Here is an 18,091-nt window from a genome sequence, read left to right on the forward strand (position 1 = left end):
GAAGGAGCAGGTGGAGCAAGGAAGTCAGAAAGCCACAGCAGCAGCAGAAATGAATGGTGCTGCTCTGGTCCTGCAGTCACAGAAGCACCAAGGTGTATGGCAACGATCTGGCTCCAGCATAACACCATCAGCAAAGCAAGAAGAGCTTCCAGCAGGACAGCCAGGATGTGGCAACTCTGTGCATTAGCCATGCTAGGATAACTCTGTAGACTCACACTCCCACCCTAAGATAAATGTAAAACAGTTTGTCGGTGGACATGGGATAAGCTGCCTCACATTTTCCATGAAGTAAGAGTAGGACACCCAGCAGTCATGCTGAGAGCTGTTGCTGTTTTATAAGGTCACACCCAAGTTTGCCACAAGGTCACTTTTTCACATTGCCAAGCCCACACAAGGGAACAGGAGCCAACCCAAATCGACTGAAGAATGCAAACAGACAGTCTCAGCCTGGGCGTCCTCGTAGTCACCTCAGCATAACCCAGCGGGTGAAGAGTGCATGAGAAACGAAAAAGGAAAGCCAGAGAGAAAGTCTTCTGTAAAGTAGGAAGGAGAAAATAGTTGGGGTTTTTTGAGTTGGTGCTTTACTTTTTTTTTCTTTTTAAGATAGTTATTTTTAAAATACAGCTCTGCAGCATGAGATAAATGTCCTGTTGTTCCTGTGGGATATTTAGAAGTGACTCATTAAACATTTCAATAGCAATGTATTGTTCCTGAGATGGAAGGATTGACAGTGAAAGAAAGCCATTGCTACAAAAATGAGGAACAGGCAGCAGTGAGACTGAAAATGCTACTCTGTACCCCAGTAGGCATCTGCAAACATCGCTGATACATGTTTTCAAAAGTTTGGCTTTATTTGCTGGTATAAGTTGGCGGTGGCCTCCTGATTTCTGCTGAAGTAGACTGGTTGACACTGGAAGAAGGAATTAATTTAATTATGTGCATTAAAAAGAAAAAAGAAAAAAATGGGAGTTTTGACGTGGAAAATGTCTTCTCATCGACACTAAGAAATACCGTAACACTGCCCCTCCCTGTAATTGCTGTACCAAGACCACAGTTTGTATTTCAGGTGTAGCATGAGGCCTGGAAAGACAAAGTTCAGAGACTTCAAGAAATGGAGAATTCATCATATCCCCTCAGGAGTTATTTCAGTGCTTAATTAGTCACTGTTAAGATGTGCACCTTTTTGCTAGCTGAAACATAGCTAGCTTCAGCCTCCAGCCATGGGATCTATTACATGTTGCCTGGTAGATTAAAGAGACTCCACTATAACAATCTATGAAAAAAAAACACTTGTTACAGAATAAAAATTGGGTGAGGCATATCAAATTGCAGGTTTATAGGTCACGAGAAGGTTTGCAGATAATTTGCTCCTAACAAATGCTGACACCACATTTAGAGAAGAATGATAGCTCTTCCTCTCAGTAATTAGGGAGGCCCGAAGGGTCTGAATATGATTACGGTTTCAGAGGGACTGTAATCCTCAAATTCAGAGGATAGTTTCCAGCACTATATTTTTGTTCTTCTGGGTTTCTTATCTTCTTTGCCAGGTGAGTCACTTCCAGTGAAAAGTACAGTTGTTGCAAAGAGCTCAAAGAGAATAAACACAATGAATGGGCTTGTTCTCCTCTCCCTGAAATGAGCTAAAATCACAGCTTTTGCCTGGTCAGGGTTTGGACATATTTGAAACATATTCACTCCTCACGCTCTGATTTCTTCTTGCAAATAATACATAATTACAAAAGACATAGCCCCAAGTGGAAAAGGCTGTTTACACAGGCTATCTACGTACAGACAATAATACTTTTTACATGCCTGCTTCAGAGATATTTAACAAGTGAATTAATTTTTGTTTCACTTGAGGTCTGTCCCAGCATGATAATAGCTGGGCTCTAAATTGCTGCCTTACAGATATTTCCAACAGTATTTTGCTTTTTATTATTGTTGTTCTCTGCATCTCCTCCACTCTACAGATGTCTCTCTTGTACTGAGGCACCAAAACAGCCATGTAAAGAAAACCAGTAATGGGGTTAGTCACCGTGCAGCATGACTGCTTACAATTCCTGATGCAGAGAAGAGCAAAGCCGAATAATAGAATACAGAATAGTTTGGGTTGGAAGGGTCCTTCAAAGATCATCTGGTTCAATCCCCCTGTAATGAGCAGGGACATCTTCAACTAGATCAGGTTGCCCAGAACCACATCCAGCCTGGCCTTGAGTGTCTCCAGGGACGGTGCATCCACCACCCCTCTGAGCAACATGTGCCAGTGTTTCACCACCCTCATTGTAAAGAATTTTTTCCTCACATCCAGCCTGAATCTCCCCACTTTTAGTTTAAAACCATTACCCCTCATACTATCACAACAGTCCCTGCTAAAAAGTCTCTCCCCATCTTTCTTATAGGCCCATTTTAAGCACTGAAAAGCCACAATAAGTTCTCCCCTGAGCCTTCTCCAGGCTGAACAAGCCCAACTCTCTCAACTTATTTCCATAGGAGAGGTGCTCTTGCCCTGTGATCATTTTTGTGGCCCTCCTTTGGACTCTCTCCAACAGATCCTACGCTCCTGAGTTGGACACAGAACTCCAGGATAGGATAGGATGCGTGAAGCCTCCATCAGCCAGAAAGAAGAGGTAACTCATAGTCTACCTGTCACCTTTGTGCTCTGCACCCCATGGGGAGGAAGCCAGCTTCTGGTCCACCCCCATCCCAAGAACATGTCTCTATCCCTAAGCACCACAATCTGAATTCAGGGCTGATGCCTTCCTGATGTGCTAACTGCTCTCTGGGTAAGAAGGCAAGGCTCACAGAGCTGCTGAGAGACAGCAATCAAGCTAGGGACTGGCTGTGCGATAGCAGGGGAGTCCCTGTCCTGGGAAAAGAGGAGTGCCTGGGACAACTCATGCAGGTTGCATCATTAGGTAAACCAAATAGTGTTTAAAGCAAGGAAGGGAGTTGGTTTGGCTTAGGTGTTGTCATGCTGCCTAGGGTTTTGTGGATGTGCTTTGGGGGGCATTTTTGAACCTGACCTTCTTCTCTCTTTTAAAGTGGGAACAAGGTACTTTCCTCCCTCAAGGACTGCAAGGTGGATTCAGGCATTAAAAACTCCAAGATACGCCATGTCCATCTCACAGGAGCTCTGTGCAGACACTTGGGTTTGCACAGATGAGATGCAACCAGCGTCACTAATTTGGATCAGGATAGAAAGGATTTCTGTGACTCTGCAACAGGGCCTGAACTCATAAATCCTGGCCTGTGGTTAAGTTTATTAGCACAGGCAGAGAGCTGCCCTGACGTCAGGCCAACAAGGCCATGCTGCAGAAACTGGGGATTCCCAAGCCACACTCCTTCTGCAGAGCTTCTGGTGCTTGCTCAGGCAGGACAAGATCAGATCTGCCCAGAAAGGTCATTACAGGTGACTGCCATAAGGTGTGCTCCATAGCTGGGAAATGGCCAGGTGGCAATTCTGGTAGACAAGCCCCCAGATACCTTATAGGTGATGTACTCTTGAAATGAAAACCTAATTAAATGCTAAAAACATCTGTTGGGACTTTCTGTCCAGCAAAGCTACCTCTTCGGCTGCATCCTGATCTTCTATATGAGGACACAACAGCAAGAAAAAGAGAAGGCGCTCCTGTGAGTCAGTCTGAGGAGAAGCTGATGCATGGAACAACCTGCAATGAGTGCCTTTGGAAAAAACACCATGATTTACAAAGGATATATCTGTCAAGCTGCTGTGAATACTCTGGACACTATCCATAACATATAAAGACTGACACTGAAGACCCTACAGTTGTCTACTCTCCCAGAGATTATGTGTTAGGATTCCTAGGGTTGTACCCCACAAAACACAGGAAGGAGGGCACAATAACTTAAATTTTAAATAGAGTGCTATTGTTAAAGAGACTTTTGAAAGCTTCAATGGCTTTTGAAGTACAGTTGAGCCTTCTCCGATGGCGTCAGTGCTTAGAGTTGCTCAGGTTGGTACTCAGCTGTTCTTCAAATCCAGTTCATGAGCTCTGAATCTCCTGAGTTTGCAAAGCCAAGGCTGAAAATCCCAGTAGAATGGGCTTTCATGCAGAGCTAAACACCCCTAGTTTTCAGGCCAGCCTAGGCCACACTGGAATTGTAGCTTCTTGTAGCACAGTCTTAACATGGATTCATCAAGGGCTTCAGGAACACCCACTGATTATGATAATCTGAATATTCGGATCTGAAAAGACAGCAGGTACCTGGGAAGGAAAATGAATTTTTCTCTAAACATCATCAAAAGCATGACTACCTGCTAGCCTTTACATGAAGGAAATTCTGGGCTAGCATGGGAAACTGTCCTTTGTAAAATGGCATCTTTACTAGCATGCCATTTTTAATGAAGACACCAAGATTGGTACTCTGTGCCCATGATTAAAAACCAGAAAATATGTTATTAGCTGAGACATTTGCAGTCAGCCAGGTTGGGAGGGAGAATGTATAAATGTTACAGGGACTCTGCAATAGTGCCATGCCTGCTCTGAAGCATAATGTTCACACCTAGCCAGGTAGTGTTAGCATTTACGTGGTGGACATGCAGGGGAGGCAGTGATAAAACTGCTAGGCTATCCCACGTACACAGATGTCTATTAGCTCTGCCTTCATATAAAGAGAGGAGTCTCAGTAAATGCAAAAATAGACAAATCGCTCCTGAGGAGAAATAGAAGAGAGACAGCAGCAAGGGGTACACAAAACATCTGAAAAGTAAAAGAAAACTTGAGATGATGCAGTCTGTTTTTTAAGGCTTTTGAATTCCAGTCTCCCTTCCTGACCTTTTATGAACAGATCATGACCTTCTTTGAAAGCACCACGGGAGGATGCTTAAGTCCTCTTTGCCTTTCTGCTGACAGCCTTTAATAGCAGGCTTCTCACACTTGTGCTAAGTGGGATTTAATGATACGCCAACAACCGCACCAATTAAAGGAGGAGATAAGCCATGTTTCAGAACAGAACCTGCAATTTGGAAGCAATATGCTGTTTTGAAAACAGGGTATGTCTTGTCCTACCCTTGCCTACAAGTCACGTCAGGTAAATAAAGCTCTTGTCTCCTAGACGACCAGGACATCCACAACAAACCTTACCTGGCTTATCTAATATCTTTGCTACTGTGTCTGTGTAATTAGGCAGAGAAACAGGAAAGCCAGGGGAACACATCCTGACTCATCAAACATCACATATCCCCTTATTTCTTTTTCCCTGAGAGACCGCAGGATTTTGAAAGACACAGCAATGCTTGAGCCACTGATACCTGTTCTCAGTGCTCAAGTCAGCTCATGTTCTCCATCAGAAACTGTCAGATGGGATTGCACACTCTGGTTTTCAGACAAAAAGAGCAAGTAGGTTTACATAGGTGCAGCTGGGATTATGGGACATGCTGCTTCACCCATGTGAGAGAGTGAGCTCATTTTTCTCTTCAGTGAATAAGAGGCCACCGGTATATTTTCAGAGGAACCGTGCACTCCCTGTTTCCCTTCTGGTAGGGAGTCAGTCATCACAGAATCACACAATCACAGAATAGTTTGGTTTGGAAGGGACCTTAAAGCCCATCCAGTTCCAACCCTCCTCCCATGGGCAGGGACACCTTCCACTAGACCAGGTTGCTCCAAGCCCCATCCAACCTGGCCTTGAACACTGCCAGGGATGGGGCAGCCACAGCTCTTCTGGGCAAGCTGTGCCAGCACCACAACACCCTCACAGGGAAGAATTTTTTCCTAATGTCTAATCTAAATTTCTCCTCTGTCAGTTTAAAGTCATTCGTCCTTGTCCTATCACTACATGCCCTTGAAAAAGTCCCTCCCCCATACCACAACCTGACAGCCAACAAAGGTGTAACCTGAAGGGAATGCTGATGGCATCACTGTAGGTATGTGATAACCCAAGGTTAGTAGCAAGCTTAAGATAACTGAGGCTCAAGACCCAGCCTTCTGAAGTACTAAGGAAAGCTTACTCGTGGCTCATTACAGAAAGTATAAGCATAACTTCTCCCTTAACAGTCCAGAGATCAGAACCACTGTCTGCAGCAGGAAAATGTGTTGTTTAGGGTAATGTGTTACACCACCAGACTAAGGGGAAAAGTCAGGTGCAGGCAGGGGTTGAACCACCCTGACACCCTTTTTCCCTCCTTATTGCGCTGGGTGTGCACTCACGTAGGTGCCAGGCAACGTGGCTGTGGGTGCGGTGGCCAGAGCAGACACGCTGTTTGTGGGCCTCTTTCCACAGTCAGTAACGTAAATACTGCTCTGCTCCCTGCAACGATGTTCCAGCTGACCCAGACATCGCTGCTCCTGCTGCATCCCTTGGGAGCTGCCCTTGCAGCCTGCTAGGTATTACGAAGGGTATTCAGTTTATGCTTTGCTTTGTTCAATTTAATCTAATCGCTCTTGGCCATAAAAGTCCTGTAACCACACCAAACAATTCCTCTTCCTCACTGGAGTTTACACCCATCAAATACTTGTAGATGGCTATCATGCTTCCTTTAGTCATTGTTTAGCTGAGAAATACAAATCTAATCCAACTTCTGCTGGTGTAACGTTGGATATGGGAGGAATAAATCCTGCCTAATGGAGAACATAAGGCCAGCTACTTCAGCATACAGATTTCAAGGATTTCCCTCTGGCAGATAATTCATAGCTGGCCTCAAAAGAGGCATTATTAGCCAGGAGGAGGGCAAGGCAAGAAGAGCTAAAAGATGATCTTATTTAGGGCTTTGTCAGTCAGGTTTTAGTGGTTGGGATGATACAAAACAGATTCAAGTGCTCCTCAGGTTGAGCTCTTTCAAGCCCAGACCAGTGTTGGGAGTGTGTTAACCATCTGCTAAGCATGTTATACACTGCCTGGAAGAGTGCAAGCTGGACCAGGCCAAAAAAGTATTAAGGACTGTGTCCATAATTTGTGGTATGAATAAGCATGGCACACTGTTCAGGCTCGTATCCTGACCATTTTCAGTTTACAAATACTCACACAGCTTCCACCTCGTTTGAGGCTACCCTGACTGAGCAGAGGGCTCACAGGAGACCTGTGGTTGACACAACACGTGGTCCCCACTCTGTAGGGGACATTCCTTTAGGCATGCTCACCCCTGTGGGCTCTAGATACTAGAGTTTGGAGTATTGGTCTGGAGGACGTAGTCTGGCTCCAGCCACTGTATACAGGTACCCATAGAACCTCATATCATTTTAATTTCTTTCCCATGTTCTCACCCCACCTTCTGCCTTTTTCTTTTCCTTCTTTTTCTGTTTGTTTTGTTTTCTTTTGTTAACTGCCAGCCCCTGCACTGCTCCGAATGCATTTCAAATGATCAGTCTCTGAATACGTGTGCTTAATTTTTGCCATAGTAGGAACAGCACAAAACTGCAGAAGCAGGACACAGAAAGACAGGACTAAATGGTTCCAGGACAGTCTGGTGCAATGTAGAAGAACCCCTTTTTACCAGATTGCAGCACTTTTGGCCATGTGCATCAGTGTGCTCTGGCACTTTTTGCTAGGAAAAATTAAGCCTAACTGGACTTCTCATATCTGAGCTTCCCCACCCACTGAGGTACCTGGTCATCAGCACACTCACGGTAAATACATGTTCTGCATAGATTTTTTTTCTTTTGCCAGGATGCAGCTGGGGCCAGCTTGGTCCTGTTTTGTGCAGCCCACTCTCTGGATGGGTACAGTAGTTAGCCCTGAACTGTTCATGGGCCATCTGTTCCGCTGCCAGCAACCTAGACCTATGGAGCCACTGTGAGTTCCAGTAGCAGTGGATTTCTCCTCTGGTCTTCTGGACAGCACCACGAGCATCAATGTTTCCAGCAGCAGAGTGCGAGTAAGCCAGATAGCTTCCTTGCAGTCTCCCTCTGCCACAGTTGAGCATGGCTTATGGACATAATGTTGTATTTCAAGATACACAGAGTGCCAGCTTAGTGCTGGAAGGGTTTGTAGGGCAGCCAGGCTTGGTGTATCATCCTTAATGCCTCCTGGGAGCAATGCCTGGAGTGAACAATCCTCATAGCTATACCTGAAGTTTCAGAGAAAACTAGCTTGTTCTTTCCAAAGCAGACCTAAGGTGAACTGTCAGTAATGCAGAGTGAACCACTGGAAGGACCTTGACCAGGGGTAGTACTGAGGACCCGCCTTTCACAAAACCATTACATACTACCCTTGAGAGGCACCTGAAAACAAGAAATATTCAAACATTGACTTCTGTGGCACGCTACCATGCTTCTCAGCCCCTTTTTGGATAGCACTTCAATATTCAAGGTAAATATGGTGAGCTTCTTCAAGTAAAGAGCTGCTCACTTCACTGTGCCCAGGGCTGTTATTCATGTAGTGCCCAACTTCTATTTCTTCTATGGAGGTCAGTTGTCAATGTCCGTGCCTTGCAGTGGGTCTTCAGGTGTGCTGCTTGGACTCTTGCACAGAGACACCCTAACCCTAATGAAGCTCAACAAGGAATCAACAATCTCAAGCCCTGATCACACAGAGGACCTCCCTCATATCCCTCTTGTATAGCCAGGGATAAAGATACTTAGACAGAGATGAAGTGACATGACCAAGGCTCCTGAATATCCCACTACTCAGCAGCTACTGGCTTGGGTCACTGGTATCAATTAGGCTTGGTAAAGCATGGGTATCGCTCTAAAATTGTGTCAAGTAGTCCTTGTGTCTTCTGTGGGCCTGTTCCTTTATATCCACCACATTCCTATCCTTGGCTGGCTTGGGCTGTTCTGTCCCAAAAACACATCACTTGTGCTTGGCTTGCTTTAGCCCTTATAAATCCAAGCTGTTTATTGCACATGATTTCATATTTGTCTCAAACAGCTCCATATTTGTCTGGATACTCTTTTCCTTTCATGCTCCTTAATAGTTTCCCCAAACATTTTCCTGACTTCTATTTTTTGGGCATGACTTTGTTAGGAATAGGAAGAAAGAGGAATAGTTTGCTCTGACTACAGATGTACTGGCTTATCCAGAAATAATTTTGGTAGAAGTCTGCCAACAGGAGATGCCTGAGCCAGAGCTTTTCATGCTGTCTGCTGATTTTTCTCCAGAGTGTCATTTTTCTAGGCTGTGTGCTGGACGTGTTCACCCTGCCCAGAGGGCATACCCAGGTTTGCAGTAGGAAGGGGAGAGGGAAGGTGCTGCCCTGCAGTGCACCAGCCCTCTTCCTGCAGAGCCAGCAAAAAGTCTCTATGTTGATGTTTTTATTCAGACAAATGTTCCGGGAAACTTTTGAGTTCCTCGTCTTGTTCATAACCACGTTGTACATACTGGAGAGCTCCTAATAATGTAAATCCATTAGGCTTAAATGATAAAAGCAGAAAAATAACATCGTAAGGCAGAAATGAGAAAAAGGCTGGCTGTTATGGGTTAGATCTACATTTAGCACCTTGGACTCAAAAGCACTATAGAATCCTGGAAATTAAAAACAGACCAGAGCATCCACTCCATACAAATGCAAGAGGTAATGCAGAAGGCAGAACAAACTTCTTCTTTTTTCCAGAATCCTTCAAACACAGAGGGAGCTGGGGATAGGGGCAAAGAGGACAGTAAGCAGTAAGTCCAAACTGAAGTGAGACCTCATGAGGCAAAGAGAGATCAAATATGAACCGTTTAGTCGTGTGTGCAGGGAGGGATACCTTGGGCAAAGCAGCCTTGCTTATTGCTCTGGCTCTGAGGCATATGGTGAGTAAATAATACGGCATTTAATAACTCACAATACCCAGTCTCTTATCATCTATTTGTATCAAACAATGCTGAGGAAGGAACTGTGCAAATTAAAAGCACAATACTGTTTAATTACAATAATAATTTGAGGACACTCTGCCTCTCTTGCATAATATAGCAGTCAAGGTAACATAAGAAACTCACAAAGTGATAGGTCCCTTGTGTGTCATATTCTCCAGATGCCCCTACATAAAAAATATATGTCCACAACCTGTTTCTTTGTGTAGCATGGTAACATGTACAGACCCTCAGCCACACACAGAGGGCAGACCTGGGGGTTCTCTCAAGCCCACCTCTGAAGCAGCTCAGGAGCTGGCTGTGTGCCATGCAGGGAGGGATACCTTGGACAAAGCAGGTGAAGTTATTTAAAATGAGCATTTTCAAAGAGCTGAAAATCACCAAAGGGCCATGGATGACTAAAGCAGACTCAGACAAAATTCAGAAGAGTCCAAATCACCAAGGATGAGATAAAGCCCTGAGCTGTATTTTGGTAGTTTCTATAAGTAGGATAAATTCCTCCTATTAATTAGGAGCATTCAGTTTCTCTGCCTGACTTGAATGATGCTCCCTTTGCTAAGGAGGAATGATCTCCTCTCCCTCCCCACTCTCTTTCTAGGAGTTTATCCCAATAACGAGTATCTCAATTATACTTGTGCATAGAGGAACATCTGAGCTTGTACAAGAAGTCTTATTTACTGAATGTGCCTAAAGCCTGAACATATGGAGGAAAGAAAAAAACAAACTTGCAAATGGCAGTGTTGGGTCTCCGAATTCACGTGCCTAAGCTAAAGGGTCATCATTCAGTTTAGCTGTGCATTGTACTTTGCAAAGCTCTTCCGCTCTGTCCCACTGGCTGATTAGAAAATTTTAAGCCCGAAACAATATATTTAAGTCCAAAAATGACAAGGAAGTAAACATGCTTCTGTGTTGACCTATTAAAAAACAGGGGTGAGGTGGAAAGGGAGAGACAACAAGTGAGTAGCTTTTCTATACCTGTGGGAGGCAGAAAAGCATCTGGGGGAATAACAATGCATCTGCTGATGGTTTTGAGTCATGGGCTGTGAGCTGCTTGCCTGTACAGAGAGGATTCCTAGAGGCAAGGTTTCATGTGCAGTTCAAGGTAGATTTCTTCACAAAGAGCATGTGAAAAGGGTGGTTATGGCCACGTCTGGCTTGCCCCATATTAATATATATGCATATATATAAAATTACAGTTTGTTGAAGTAAAAAAAGTAAGTCTTTACTCCATCAAGTGACATGCCTGTAATGCTGTGCCTGGCAGTACAACAGTCTGCATCGATCACCCTTCCCTGAATCACATGCACGTTCTTCAGCATACAGATGCATGTACTAAAAAGGCAGCTGTTTAGGCTGTTCCAAATTTATTCTCATCTAAAGCAGTTCTTCTTCCAACAGTCCTTCATTCTTTCCCTGGCACCCACTGCATCTTCCCTGCTACTGCCTGACATGCCTCCAGGAGCTCACTTGTGCTGAAGCAGAACTCAACTAAGCTGAAAGGTTTGGGGTGACCTTTCCCAGTGTGGTGCCTGATGCTACGTGGCTCAGGCTGTGCAGTCTCATAAGACAGAGTCCACAGCAGCAGGATGAGATTTTCCTTACTGACTCACCTTTTCACCCCTCTTTCTCCACTTTTTTTTGTTCCCCATCAGCTTTATTAGCACCAGAACCAGACTGGGAAATTGATCCAGCTTTAAAAAAAGAGGAGGGGGGAGGGTTTTGGCAGATGTTTGTTTAAGCCAGAACAATTCCTTAGTTCAGTTCACCCTGGCAAACAAAGTGCACCAAGGAGCCAGAGGACTGCAGTGCCATGCACAGGAACAGGGCAAATGCAGATATTATGCATAAGGAGGACCTCGGGTCAGCATGGATGCTGAAGACTTTGTCTCATGAAGCAACATTATGGATTTAGGCACCAGGGCGAGAGGCATGATTGCTTGGAGGTGCCATTGGCTCTCACAAATGAGTTTTAAGCAATGTGGTTTGAAACAGCTAATTTAAAACCACCTTGAATATAAATAAAAAAAAAATATATCCTGCTTCTTCATCATGTACTTTATCACATTCTGATGTAGACAGTCAGTGTAAATGGAGTTGATTTGTTTTTCATTGCAAGTAAGGGTTAGTGATTAACAAAAAAATACTAGTTTATTGCTTGTTACAAAAACTATTGTCAGAGATTTGAGAAACGACAGCTACATTACAGGTATACTTCTTTTTATGCAGTGCACGATACGGTTGGCTTTCTGGGCTGCAAGAACACACTGCCGGCTCGTGTTGAGCTACTCATCGACCAGCACACCCAAGTCCTTCTCCGCAGGGCTGCTCTGAATCTCTTCTCTGCCCAACCTGTAGCTGTGCCTGGGATTGCTCTCACCCAGGTGTAGAACCTTGCACTTGGCATGGTTAAACTTCATGAGGTTGGCATCAGCCCACCTCACAAGCGTGTCGAGGTCCCTCTGGATGGCATTCCTTCCCTCCAGGGTATCAACCGAACCACACAGCTTGCTGTCATCAGCAAACTTGCTGAGACTGTCCCTGCCCATGGCAGGGGGGTGGAACTAGGTGAGCTTTAAGGTCCCTTCTGACCAAAACCATTCTATGATTCTTCCCTTGAACACCAACACTATATATGCATCATAGAAGGTCACCAAATTTTTCAGGCACAATTTGCCCTTAGTGAAGCCATGTTGGTTGTCATCAATCACCTCCTTATTTTCCATGTGCCTTAGCATAGCTTCCAGAAGGATCTGCTCCACGATCTTGCTGGGCATAGAGGTGAGACTGACTGGCCTCTTGTTCCTCCATTTTTCCTTTTTGTTCTTTTTAAATATGGGGGTAATGTTTACTTTTTCCAGTCAGTGGGAACTTCACCAGGCTGCAAAGACTTCTCAAATATGATGGATAGTTCTTCATCATGAAGAAGGAAGGAGGATGATACACGTTTTATACAGTTTTATTACTACATTTACATTTGTTGCCACAGAGCTCAAGAGGCTTCTGAGCATAAAAATATTCAATGTATATGAATCAACAACAATGATAATTTAGAAACCTTCACAGTGTAGTCCTTATGTCCTAATATTGCCCATGGCACCATTCAGAGCTTGCATGGGGGAGATCCCAGGTAAGTTAGCTTTTCTTGGAGCTTAATGAAAAGCTCTCCATGCAAAGCTGAATTACAGCTTTTTTCATTTAACCTGAAACCAAAGGATAGAATCTCACCCAGTTTTAAAGGCAGCTGGCTGATAACAGAGTGGGTTCTGCCCTGACCCGAACAGGACCCAATGGCCCCTCTAACTGTGCAGGCCTTGCTAATTACATTAGCTGCCTCTCCACTTCTGCATGGGCACCAGCCAGGAAAGGTATAGTGACAGAAGTGATTCTCAAGAACTCTCTAAGTGAACTGGCACATGTAATACAGCTCAGTCACCCTAAGTGACCCAACAGAACCCTGGTGCAAACTTCTGCCTCCCTCTGACCAGTGCTTGACATTGGGTTGCAGTCCGTCTCTCCCCAAACCTGCAGCAAATGAGGCTAATGGCAGGAGACAGAAAAAGAGCTCCATGTCACAGGCATCATGATAATACAGGTGCTGGGAACTTGTTACAGGATGTGCCACTGACTCAGGCAGAGATGACCTCCCTAATAATGGGGTGACAGGAGTTGACCAGGCTGAGAATTGTGATCTGGGCTCAGGCCACAGCAGAGACAGACATCTGCTTGAGCAGCAATAGATGTTCATAACTTTTCAGGTCAACATGCCTGAGCCACACACATCCCACCTGCACTGGACTGTGGGCTCATCCAGCAGCTTCCCCTCCTCACAAGATGCCCGGGACCACAGTTTCTCCTGGGATTCTGCACAAGGAACCTGTCAGCACATGGATCCACTAACAGACACTCCTTGCGCTGCTATCCTGAGCTGGCCAGGCACAAGCCACGTCCACAACAGCCATATCACCTCATTAGCGTGCTGGTGCCGTGCCCGAGTGAGTAATGTCTGCTGGAGCTAATGAGTGCTGCACCCACAGCCACAGACACACCTGCACAGGGTTCAGGGTGCCTTTGGGTGACAGGGCAGAGTGGTGAGGAATGAGTGTCTGTGTCAAAGAGCCTGGATCCCAAAGTTATGTGGTAGATGTGTCTCCCATTTCCCAAACCTGGGAAAGCAGAGCATGCAGAGACAGACACCCCCTTACAATGACCCTGGCAAAGGTCCACCAGAATTGACCAGGGCTTCATTCAGCCACAGGCACAGGTGCCCCTTGGATCTGGTCATATCACCAGCCACTTCAAAAACTCAGGACCATCGTGGATGGTATGATATTTGTGCAGCTGGACGAAGCCCCAGGTGCTCATTAGCCGCAACAGAAGCTCAGACAAATGTAGACATCCAAATGCGTGTGAATGGCCCCTTGGTCTCTGCGAGCAAGCCTGGTCTTACGCCTATGTTCTGTTCAGGATGCCAGTCTTAAGGAAAGGCCTCTCCGAACTGCATTTCTCTTGTGCAAATACCAGTACCTGGAACCAAAGTGCTTTAGAAATGAGCAGCCCACATCCTCCAGTTGTGTGGCATGGATGAGGGCCCAGAAGTGATGTGCCATGCTCATGGCATGGTGACTAAGGCCTGAGAAAGTTTTGCTTGCCTCAGTGCTGTCCATGAGCTCCACCATGGTCCAGCCTGGCTCCGTGACAGATAACACTATGCACCTGTGAGACAGCAGCAAAGCCAGGAACACCCACCCAGATTCACAGTACCATTACAGCAGGGCTGACATCAGCCTCTACACGGTTTTCTGCTTAAAAGGAAAATAGAATGGGAGAAGTCAAGACAACATGTCCTTCACCCAGCAGTTAATCATCACTTTCCAGGAAAGGTATCCAGGACCAGCAAATGGTACCTTATCAAGCAAGTGCGTGAACCATCATCCTGGCAGGGATCCAGCTGCTTATCTTTGCTCTGACTCATCAGCAAAACATGTTCATCCCATGCAAGGTGCTGGTGTTGGCACAGATCTGAGGATCCTTGGACATGGACATGCGACTGTTTGGGTGAAGGTCTGGATCTCCCAGTGCTTTGTTCAGGGGAGGTTAATAGTTAAATCCAATGGGTAGACTGCATGAATTGTCATCAAACCCTGTTTTCTTGCTCCAGTGGTCCTGGTCAGGTTGGCTCTTTGCAGGTCTTGCAGAGAGTAGACAGGCAAATTACAGCCATAGTCTAGCTGAAGTGGCAGCTGTCATGTAGAGGTCCTTGTGCTAGCTCCATAGGCAGTTCTCAGTGCCATAAACTCCTCCCAGGGGTAAAATTCTGCACAAGCCATGCCTAACCTGCTTCTTCAGACTGAGCTAGGGACAAGTGAGCCAGCTGGAGTTTGAACGCAGAGGTGATGCTGCAAAGGATGAGAAGTCACAGGGCATGATTTGCTCTTGACATTTCTACAGCACATGGAATCCTGGGAAGTATGCAGGTATGTAGATAAGAGAGCTGCGAGCCATGCTGTGTAAAGGACATAGTTTCAGGTAGGAGAAGGAGGTAGGCAGGGAGGGAGATCTGAAAAAAGAAGCCCTAATGGCTGTAGGAAAGTGGATAAGATTTGGGGGCAGAAGGGAGGGAGCTCTAAGCCACCCCTGGCAGGTGAGACATGACTCTCCGAGCCAGCCAACACTGCATCACCACTGCTGGTCATGGTGTCTTCTGCCCCTCCCTGCAGCAGGGCTCAGGTAAGGGATTGCTTCACCCAAAGTCAGTCCCCTGTTGCCTCCAGGCCTCAGCCTCAGCCCTGGAAATGGTGCCTTGACCTGGGATCTTTGCAGATGGATTAGCTTTACTCCCAGACTTCCTGAAACTCAGCATCTTCTTTAGCCCTGATCTGCCTTGTGCACCAATCCTCTAATAGTGAAGCTGTACATAGAATCATAGACTCATAGAATGGTTTGGGTTGGAAAGGACCTTAAGATCATTTAGTTCTAACCCCACTACTATGGGCAGGGGTGCCTCATCCTAGGCCACGTCACCCGAGGCTCTGTCCAACCTGGCCTTCAACACTGCCAGGGATGGAGCATTTACCACTTCTCTGGGCAGCCTGTGCCAGTGCCTCACCATCCTCACAGTAAATGGATCAAAATGCATTTGTTATTTTCATATGGATGAATCAAAATGTTGTTATTTCATGAACAGAGGTTCTCTTAATTTCCTGCAGGAGTGTACTGATTCTGGTGAGAAGGAAAAAGACAGAAACATTTATAACTACATCTGACTGACAATACTGATTTACCAGAAAGGAAGAAAGAGAATAAATATAATTAGAACTGTCAAAGACATTCAGTTGAAAGTTGTCCCTGTCCACAAAATGAGGTGTTTACCAAATGTTTATTGGAAAAGCTTTAATTTTGAGTAACTGAGAAATTTTTAACTAAAAATAGATTTTAATTTCATGTAATCAAAACTTCAAATTTTCTTCTCAAATTCTTCTTTCAAAACTAAAGTTTGCTTCTTCCCCAGGTTATCTAAGTAACTTCCACACAAAAAGGAGAAAGGACTAATGCTTAAGGAGGAGATAGAGGAAAATTTCTCTCCAACATTTTCAAAATCGAAGGAAAATATGGGAAAAGGAGAAAATAGAACCCTGGGAACAGGGTTTTGAGGGAACCTTTGAGGGAACTTATTCCTTTAAGCCTTCAACAAAAGCAGGAAAAGAAAGGATGAAGAAAACACAGGTAAGAAATAGTTTGTGTTTTCAATTGCATTTATTCAACTACAATCAAAACAACTTTTTGATTTTTATACCCAGAAGAATTTCACAGCAGAAGATAGTTTTAAGAACTGTTTCATCTTAACGTAATGACAAGGACTAGACAGAGAGGTGCTTTCATGCGTCAAGGAAGTTTATAAGCCCATAGTAAGAAGATAATGTGGAAAGCTTTGCTAGAATAATAGCTGTGCCGTTGTATGGGACTGTTTTAAAGATGAGCATAAATTGGTACTATAGATCAATTCCCTGATATTAGCAATGGGTACTAGCCTCAATATATTTCTCTTACTTAAAAATACAACGTCCCTACTTGCTGAAGGAATAACTGACATCAGCTTCCTGTGTTTCACATCAGAAGAGGAATAAAACAGTAACGGGAGTTAGGAGAGGAAGCCTGGGACTTTGTGCACCTTCACTCCATGATGACAGGCCCATACATGAGTGTTTTGCATCTGCAATTGTATGATAAATGTGAAAAAAATAAATAATGTAAAACCACCCAAAAAAAAAAGAAGACAGAAAAAAAAACCCAACCATCAGATGCAAGGGCATTACAAATCACAGGAAAGCCAGACTGGCAGGAGAGAAAGTTTGCATATCAATACCATCAGGTATTTATATAAGACCACACTGAACCTCCCAGGAACAGTCACAGCCTCTCCTCATACCAAAGATGCTTCAGTCCCCTGTCATCTTCATGGCCCTTTGCTGGACTCACTCCAGTATGTCCATGTCTGTCCTGCACTGGGCAGGCTAACACTGGACCCAGCACTCCAGATGTGCCTCACCAGTGCTGAGAAGGGGAACATCACCTCCCTCAACCTGCTGGTGGCCTTCTGCCTAATGCAGCATTGCCACCCATATTGCCCACCAGGACCTCTGGGGCTGTTTCAAACAGAGGATCAGCACTGCTGTGGCTCACCTGATGTGCCATGATAGGCACCCCAAGCCCTGCACTGAGCTGGGGCTCAGTAATCCCAAATCACTTGGCATGTGGCTAGTGGAGGCCAGGGTGAGTCCTCATTCCTGCCCCATGAAGGCACCTTCTCCTTTCCCAACTTGCTCATGAAGGAAGGCACGTTCTCTATTCCTTTCCAAAACATCACGTCTCCCTCTCTTCTCCCAGCTGCTGAGGGGTGGGGAAGGGTGGCCAACCTTTCACAGAAGCTGCAGTCCCCAGTCACAACACCGTCCCTTGTTCTCCTTTGAAGGTCTTCCTCCTACTGCCTCTGCCAGTCCTTCCCTTCTTCGGCCAGAAGCCAGCTTGAATTTCTGCAGTCCTGGCAGGTCACAGAGAGCTGTCTGTGCCATCTGGTCAGATGGCCCCAGGTGAACCCCCCCAGGGGCTGGCTTTGGTTTCCTGCCCCCAGGGAATCAACCAAAAGACAGCAAGGCTGGGGACCAGATTCTTCCCTCCATCACCCAGAGCAGGTCTCATGCTTCCCTGTAGAAATTGGACAGGCATTCCAAGTGCATATGAGAATACGTGGGGCTTGTTTTAGGGAGGTGTTTCCCTGTCTCCTCAGAGGAGCCAGCAAAATTCCCCTAGATAGCATGGACACTTCAGTCTCAGCTCAGCA

At 45.4% G+C, this 18,091-nt stretch overlaps 1 protein-coding gene across 2 annotated transcripts in view; it reads left to right on the forward strand.

Annotated features, from left to right (window-relative positions):
* Positions 1 to 18,091, forward strand: part of LACC1 (laccase domain containing 1) — a 264,433-nt gene that overhangs the window by 152,779 nt on the left and 93,563 nt on the right. The gene's annotated exons all lie outside the window — the stretch shown is intronic.

The sequence above is a fragment of the Pezoporus flaviventris genome, unplaced genomic scaffold (genome assembly GCF_033815535.1).
Source record: "Pezoporus flaviventris isolate CSIRO_AGI_PZ_B2104156 unplaced genomic scaffold, CSIRO_AGI_Pfla_v1 ptg000025l, whole genome shotgun sequence".
NCBI classification, from domain to species: domain Eukaryota; kingdom Metazoa; phylum Chordata; class Aves; order Psittaciformes; family Psittacidae; genus Pezoporus; species Pezoporus flaviventris.